Source organism: Tupaia chinensis, unplaced genomic scaffold (assembly GCF_000334495.1).
Source record: "Tupaia chinensis unplaced genomic scaffold, TupChi_1.0 Scaffold148039_1, whole genome shotgun sequence".
Classification (NCBI taxonomy): domain Eukaryota; kingdom Metazoa; phylum Chordata; class Mammalia; order Scandentia; family Tupaiidae; genus Tupaia; species Tupaia belangeri.
Window position 1 is genome coordinate 37,802 of NW_006207889.1, and position 8,311 is coordinate 46,112.

The 8,311-nt window shown below is 37.2% G+C and overlaps 1 pseudogene; it reads left to right on the forward strand.

Annotated features, from left to right (window-relative positions):
* The first annotated feature begins 7,162 nt into the window (after nucleotides 1-7,162).
* Nucleotides 7,163-7,373, forward strand: LOC102480862 (small EDRK-rich factor 1 pseudogene; annotated as a pseudogene).
* Nucleotides 7,374-8,311: the final 938 nt, after the last annotated feature.

Sequence of the window (8,311 nt, forward strand, 5' to 3'; positions counted from 1 at the left end):
TGTTCCATTGATCGTCATGTCTGTTTCTGTGCCAGTACCATGCTGTTTTGATTACCATAGCTTTGTAGTATAGTTTTGGTTCAGGGAGTTAGATGCTACCCACTCCACTCTTCTTGTGGAGAATTACTTTGGCAATATGGACTCTTTTATGATTGTAGACATACTATATGATTTTCTTTCCTAGATCTGTGAAGAATGTGTCTCATACTTTGATTGGCATTGCATTAAATATGTAGATTAATTTCAGTAAAATTGCCAGTTTGATTATATTAACATTTCCAATCCAGGAACATAGGATACCCTTCCACTTTTTTTAGTCATTTTCAATTTCTTTTTTTATATTCTCATAAGTTTCCTTATGGAGATCTTTAATTTATTTGGTTAGATTTATATCTAAGTATCTTATACTTTTTATAGCTAGGTAAATGAAATAACTTTTTCAGTTCTAGCTCAGTCTGCCTGTTCTTTGTATATAGAAATTCTATAGATTTTGGTATGTTGATTTTTTATCCTTCAACTTTACTGTATTCATGTATTACTACTAGAAATGTTTTCATGGAAACCATTGGATCCTCTATGTATACAATCATGTCATCTGTGAATAAGAAGGGTTTCACCTCTTCTTTTCCTATTTGAATGCCTTTTATTTTTTCCTCTTTTCTAATTGCGTTGGTGAGGACTTCCAGCAAATTGAAAAGGAGTGGAGAAAGTGGACATCTTTGTCTTGCATCAGTTTTTAGTGGAAACGCTTTGAGCTTTTCTCCATTGAGTATGATGTTCGCTAAAGGTTTTTCATAGGTAGATTTTATTGTGTTGAGAAATGACTCTTCAATGATGATTTTGCTGAGAGTTTTGATCATGAAGGGATGTTGTGTCTTAGCAAATTATTTTTCTGCATCAATTGATATGACCATATGATTTTAGTCTTTCTTCCTGTTAATATGGTGTATTACATTTATGGTTTTGCATATGTTGAATCAAACTTCCATTCCTGAAATAAAACCGACCTGATCATGATGTATAATCTTTTGTATAAGTCCTTGGATACGATTTGCTAGCATCATGTTGAGAAGATTTGCGTCTATATTCATTAGGGATATTGGTCTGTAGTTTTTCTTCCTTGTCCTGTCATTATCTGTTTTAAGGATAAGGGTGATAGAGGCTTCATAGATTGAATTAGGGAGAGATTCACCCTTTTGGACCGTTAGAAATAACTTGAGCAGAATGGGGATTAACTCTTTGTCGGCGTCCACCCCAGGGCTTGGGTCTGGCTGAATCATGATCAGAGGGCTGCTGGTGAGGAAGAGAAAGAGGACGAGAAAAAGAAAGCCCTCCATCTTGCCAGGACCTGGAAATTGGAAAGAATGAGACAAAGGGATAGAGTAGAAATGGACACAGGCAGCCTGAGCCTAGGTAGCCCAAGCAACTTGTGCCGCCCAGATGAACTGGACATCTTTATTTATAGTACAAGGAGACATTACACATGTATGTTTCATGACACTTCATGGATTAGTTGCCAGGTTACAGACAATAAGAAGCAGTTAACAAATCTATAAGGGATTAGTCACCATCAGATGTGTCTGTTGGAACGCCCCTAGTAATTTCCACCCTTGCTCTGTCTGCAGCCAAGGTCAGGGAAAGACAAGTTACAAGGTTCTGCCAAACCCCAAAAGAGCATGTGGTGTTTGCTCAGCACATGTCCCCACACCTCAGACTCTCTTAAACGTGTCCCCACAACTCTTCTTTGAAAGTTTTATAGAATTCAGAGGCGAAGCCATCAGGGCCAGGGCTTTCCTTTCTTGGGAGGTTATTTATTACTGATTCAATCTCCTGGCTTGTTATGGGCCTATTCAGACTTTCTATATCTTCCTGGCTCAATGTTGGTAAATTATATGTGCCCAGGAATTTGTCCATCTCATCCAGATTGCCTTGTTTCTTGGCATACAGATGTTTAAAGTATCCTCTAATAATGTTTTTGATTTCTACTATATCTGTTGTTATTTTGCCTGCTTCATTGCAGATCTGATTCACCTGGTTCCTTTCTCTCTTCTTCTTAATAAGTCTTGCTAGTGGTGTATCGATTTTGTTTATCTTTTCAAAGAACTAGCTTTTACTTTCATTTATTTTCTGTATAGTTCATTTATTTTCTATTTCATTTATTTCTGTTTGTATCTTTATTATTTCCTTTCTCCTCGAGTTTTTTGGATCTTTTTGCTATTGCTTTTCCAATTCTTTTAGGCATGATGTTAGCTAATCCATTTGCCTTCTTTCCGTCTTCCTCTTGTGTGCACTAATCACTATGAACTTCCCTCTTATGACTGCTTTAGGAGTGTCCCAAAGACTGGAAACTCGTGTCCTCATTGTCATTGACTTCCATGAATGTTTTGAATTAAGTCTTTATTTCTTCAGTTGTTGTGGAGTCATTCAGAAGTAGGTTATTTAGTTTCCATGTATTTGAGTACTTTTTTAGGATTTCTTTTGAAATTAAACTCAAGTTTAATTTCATCATGGTCTGAGAAATTGCTGGATGTAGTTTCTATGTCTTTGAATCTGTAGAGGCTTGCTTTGTGACCTATACCGTGGTCAATCTTTGAGAAGATTCCATGTGAGGGTAAGAAAAATATGTATCTCAGGATTTTTGGATGTAAATTTCTATAGATGTCTGTTAAGTCCAATTTATTTATGGTATCATTTAGATCCTTTATCTCTTTATCTATTTTTTGTCTAGATGATCTGTCCAGAGGGGATAGTGCAGTGTTGAGGTCTCCAACAATTGCAGTCTATCTTCTCTTTTAGATCTAACAGTCTTTTCTTCACATATTTGTGTGCTCTTGTGGTAGCCTCATAGATATAAATATTTTATCTTCTTGATCTATGGACCCTTTTACTACAATATAGAGCCCTTCTTTGTCTCTTCAAACAGTTTTTGTTTTAAAGCCTATTTTTTCAGAAATTATATAGCAACTCCAGCTCTTTTTTGGTTCCCATTTACATGAAAAACCTTTTGCCAACCCTTCAATTTCAGTCTACATATGTCTTTCCATGAAGCGGGTTTCCTGTAGGCAACAGATAGAGGGTTTCTGATTTTTAATCCATTCAGTCAGTCTGTGTCTCTTTTTAAATTTTTTTTTAAAATATTTTTTAATTTTTAACTATTCAATTTAATTTTATTTATTCATTCATTTATTTTAATTTTACCAGAAAGAGACACACACACACACACAGAGAAAGGAAGCCATCAGGTCTGCAACTCGAACCATGATTGGCCATGTGGGAGTGTCCAGCGCCTTAACCACCATGCCACCTGCTGGCCCCTAGTCTGTGTCTCTTGATTGGAGAATTTAATTCATTAACATTCAATGTTATGATCGATGTTACTGGTCCTGTCCCGCCATTTATGTTGGCCATTATCTTAGTTGTCTTTCATTCCTTTGTTTCTGGTTGTTGCTTCTTTAGTTTTCCTAGAACAGTACTTTCTTCAGTGTTTCTTAAAGAGCTGGCCTTGTGTTGGCAAATGCTTTCAGGTTTTGTCTGTTTGAAAGGATTTTAATCTTTTTTTCCTATATGAATGATAATCTTAGAGGAGATAATAATCTTCATTGAAATTGTTTCTCTCTTAACAGTTTTAAAACATCTTCCCATTCTTTTCTTGCTTACATTATTTCCATTGAGAAGTCCAGTGTTAGCCTGATGGGGGGACTTTTGTAAGTCACTTGTCGTTTCTCTCTCACCAGTTTTATTATCTTATCTTTATCTGTGGTCTTTGCCAGTCTGACTAAGATGTGCCTTGGGGAAGATCTTCTTGGGTTGATTCTAGTTGGAGTCCTTTGTATTTCTTGTGTCTGGATGTTTGAGTGCCTCTCTAGACTTGGGAAATTTTCTTCAAGATTTTATGGAATAGATTTTCCATGCTCTTATTAGTTTCTTCATCTTCTGGGATACCAATTATTTGGATGTTAGGGCATCTAATGGAATCTACTATTTCTCATATGCTATCCTCGCGTTTTTGTTGTTGTTGTTGTTGTCATTGTTATTTTCTCTATCTTTTTGGTGGTTTTCTCTAGGTCAGAGATTTTTTTTACCAGAGATGGTCTAATCGACTTTTAATAATTTCAAGAGAGTTTTTGATTTCCTGTATTACAGACTTCATCTCTAATAGTTCCCATCAGAGTGTTTCCTTGAATATGAGCAAGTGTATTTCCCTTTTGCTGTGGATTGACAACTGCCAACATTTCTCTTCTCTTATGTTTATCAGTGTGATCTGAGGAGGAGTATTCTATTCAGGTGTATGAAGGAAAGTATCTCCTTTTTTGCTGGTTGCTCAGTAAAAGGGAGGATCCCAGAGAGTCTTATAATACTAGAATATTTCACAACTGTAATATTAGAACTATTGAGACTGTCCAGGAGGCAGAAGATAGAGGAAGAGAGGAAGAAATGATTGGGACAAAAATAAAAAGGAGAATAAAGAAAAAGTTGCATGCTGCACACTAGCGTGGCACACAATTTCCCCAGGGAGCTGAAGATGGAAGTAGCATGGCTATTGAGCTGAAAGTCTTTCTGTGTGGTAAGGAGAAGTGAGAAATTTACAAATGAAAGAAGAGGAGAAGGAAAAAAACAAGCCTACCTGGCTGACAGAGATAGGGGTCTCTGGCTTGGGTTTGCCGGGGCTGGAGCTGGGGCGAGGACCCTGCCTCAGTGTCCCTTACTTCAGGGATCTGAAGATGGAGGTGGGGTGGCTGTAGAGCTGAGGGTATTTCTGGCTGACAGAGATAGGTGTCTCTGGCTTGGGGGTGTCAGGGCTGGAGCTGGTACAGAGACCCTACCTCAGTGTCCCTTATGCCAGGGATCTGAAGATGGAAGTCCACACTCCCTTCTTCTCCATTATCTTCTTTGGATTTTGGGCACATACACATATGCACCCTGCGTGATTTTCAAGCCACTGGGTTCTGGACTCCCACGGGTCAGCCTTGTGTGAGTTCAGTGCCTTAATCACCACGTCACTTGCTGGCTCCTCTAGTTATTGTTTGTAACCTTTGTTATTAGTAAGTATCTTATGGAAAAATACTTTGAGATGACATGAATTTCCCATTTTATTTTTCTTTTCACTTTATCATTAATTTCCAGAGAGTATGTGAACTTTTCTAAGAAAGAGAGAAAGAAAACTCTTCCTAATGGGGCATAGATAAGCTACAATTCTTTTTCCTCCATTTATTTCTCCTATCAGAATTTTGGACTTCATGCTAAGCATTTTACAAGTTTTTTAAGCTGCTGGGCCAAGATTTGAAACATGTGGTATCCAGCTTCCTTTACATAGTACTTAACTACTGCACCACTGGCTGGCTAAACTATCCTATTTCTCAATGCATTGTCATGATGTGAGAAATACTTAGTTAGTTGGTCTTTGCCCAGGTTTCCTGGGCAGAGATGCACATGTGCCCAGCATGTGTTTTAAGCCACCAGGTTCAGGACTTGAACCACAGTCAGCCATGTGTGAGTCCAGCAAAGCAACCATCTGCTGGCCCCTTCCTTTTTAAATGTTAATGCAATATAATGACATGTTTCCCAAACTGAATATGATAGTAACAATTTATTCATACTCATTAATGTCTGTTTGTATATAGTAACTATATATGTAGTATGTACTATTATATATAAACAAATACTAATGACTCTGTAAATTTATTTTAGAGAGGAGATTTTTGCCCCTTCTTTCCTATTCTTTCGTTCTTCTTTTTACAGTAAATAACTATTTTTTGAGCACCTATGAAAGAGCCAATATTATGCTAGATGTACATGTGAGAAGGAGCACAGTGAACAAATGAACCACATAAGAAATAGAGAAAAATGGAAAATGCCAAAGTGATGGTTTTTAAATATACATTTTTTGGTGGTAGAAATAATTCTTAAAGTGAATATTCAGTTCTCCTACATCAGAAAATCATAATTTCAGATTATGTTTATAGAAAAATTTTGGCATCCTCAAATCTAGGAAGTAATTTAGAAAACTACTTGAAGCAAAATAAGAATCATGCTTAGCTTACTAATTTTGCATGTGATTGTGCATTTGCCTTTTCGTAAAGCACTACACATTAAATACTGACTACAGAAAGGCAAAAAGGTACTCTTTGGGCAATTTGACAGACTAGATACACTTAGGCAGATCGTAAGAATACTTTTATTTCAACTATCTATAGGTTAGGTTGGTTCCCCTTCATGTGTAAAGCAAATATCTCATCTTACTGCATTCAAGACATATGCAGTCCAAAGAAGCTTGCCAAGTTAGATCCATACACAGGGAAGGGCAACCATGAATTATATTATAATGAAGTCATAACCATAAAGACATTTGCAAAGTAAGATGCAAGAAGGTCTGTAGCTCAGGGAAGTGGTAAAATAAGCACTACCATTTACATGCATTTTTTTTTTTTGGAGAGATTTTCACTGTAGGGCGCATGCGCTCGCCAGCCAGACAGAGAGAGACATAGAGACAGGAAGCGAGAAATCACCCCCCAGGGGGGATGGTCATGCCGCAATCCCTTCTCCTCCATTCTCCTCTCGGGATCTTGGGCACGCACGCACACGCGCCCGGCGTGAGTTTTTTAAGCCACCGGGTCCGGGACAAGAACCGCGGTCGACTACGTGGGAGTCCAGCGACATAGCCATTACGCTAACTGCTGGTTCCCCATTTACAGGCATTTTTATGAGACTATGACTATATACCCAGTGTCTGCACTCAATGATTGAAACTGATTGAACAAAGGATATAGAAACTCAGTAGATGGATGTGAATACCAGATAGTGTGTGTGAAAGAGTTGAGTCTGAGAAAGGACATTTAGAAGAAAAATAGAGAGGGAAAGCATTAATAGGACAAAGAAATGTGAGATTACCTGTTGGAGATAATTTTATAGTTTTATCAACTGTACTAAGGAGCAATGTCCACATGTTGAAATATTCACTTTGTAAGCTAAATAATGTGATTGAATGTATAAAAGAAAATGAAATAAAAATATATTTAAAAAATGTGCTTGGTATAACAACTGTCACATCTCCTTGAGCTAAAATATAGATTAACTCTGAGGGCTCTGCCTTCCCAGTCGCCGTGTGGGGATGGCTGCTCAGTTTGCAAGGGAGCCATTGATTTTCCACGTCCCTCTGTCACAGGCTCTATGCTGTGGTCAGCATAGCCCATGGAAATCAATGAGAACTTGCCCGCCAGAAAAAAAAAAAACATGAAGAAAACTAAGTAAATTAGCAAGGGAAAAAGAAAAGAGGATAGCTTGACTAACTCTCAGAAAACAGAGGGACTCAGATCATACAACAAAAACAGAAGGCAGCTGATGAGAAGTAATCCATGCAGATAAGAGAAAAATGATTTGGAAAACCTGAGTACTATTGCCAACTGGGTGTATCATAAGCTCTAACATTGAGATTTTGTAGAGTGAACAGTCATTACATATAACTTATTCTTATAAAGCTATTTTAAACTTTACCTTTGAGCCTGATTTAGTGTGAACTTTTAGAACCATTCATTGAAGAATAAAACACTAGCCATGAATGTAAAAAAAATAAATAAATAAAAAGATTAATTCTGAGATCTGTAGTGTTTTGAAAAAGAGATACATTCATGAACCAAGTGAATCACTTGCCCTTTAAAGTTCCAAGTCTGTTGTATTACGTGTTCCAATGAATATCTAGAAGTCCACTGTACAGGGAGATGTTCCAGTCTTCCTTTTTTTTTTAAAAATCTGAACATAGAGGTGAGGCTACCTCCAGACAATGACAAAGTTACAAACCCAAATCCAAATCTGAATGCCTAGAGAAGATTCTAGGCAAGATGGAGAAGAAAATAAAGTTTTCTTAGATTTCTTTGCCCTCATTACTTTTCTCAGCCTCATATAAAACAGCTCCTTCATGTGCCTCTTTCTGAATCTAAAGTACCATATTCAAGGTAATTCCTACTTTGATTTAGGAATAATTATATCCTTTCAGGGTCATTAGTGTTCTGAAAAAACAGTATTGTAAAAATAATCTTGGAGGTCATCTCTGAATTGCAATGTTTGTGTGTGTGTGTGTGCCTGTGTGTGTTTTTCTAAATTGCTTTATGGTTTGGATATGGTCCTATCCCTATGTGGAAACTGAGAAGGATTAGTTATTCTCTGTTTGAGCCTATTGTGCCTCAAGGAGGAAAGACAAATATAACAATGTGTGTTAGACAGTTTATAAGAACCATACAATAGATCTGAAACATTCCTACCCCTAAGATGCGCTAACCTGTACACACAAAATCCCAGTTGAGAATCACTAGACCAG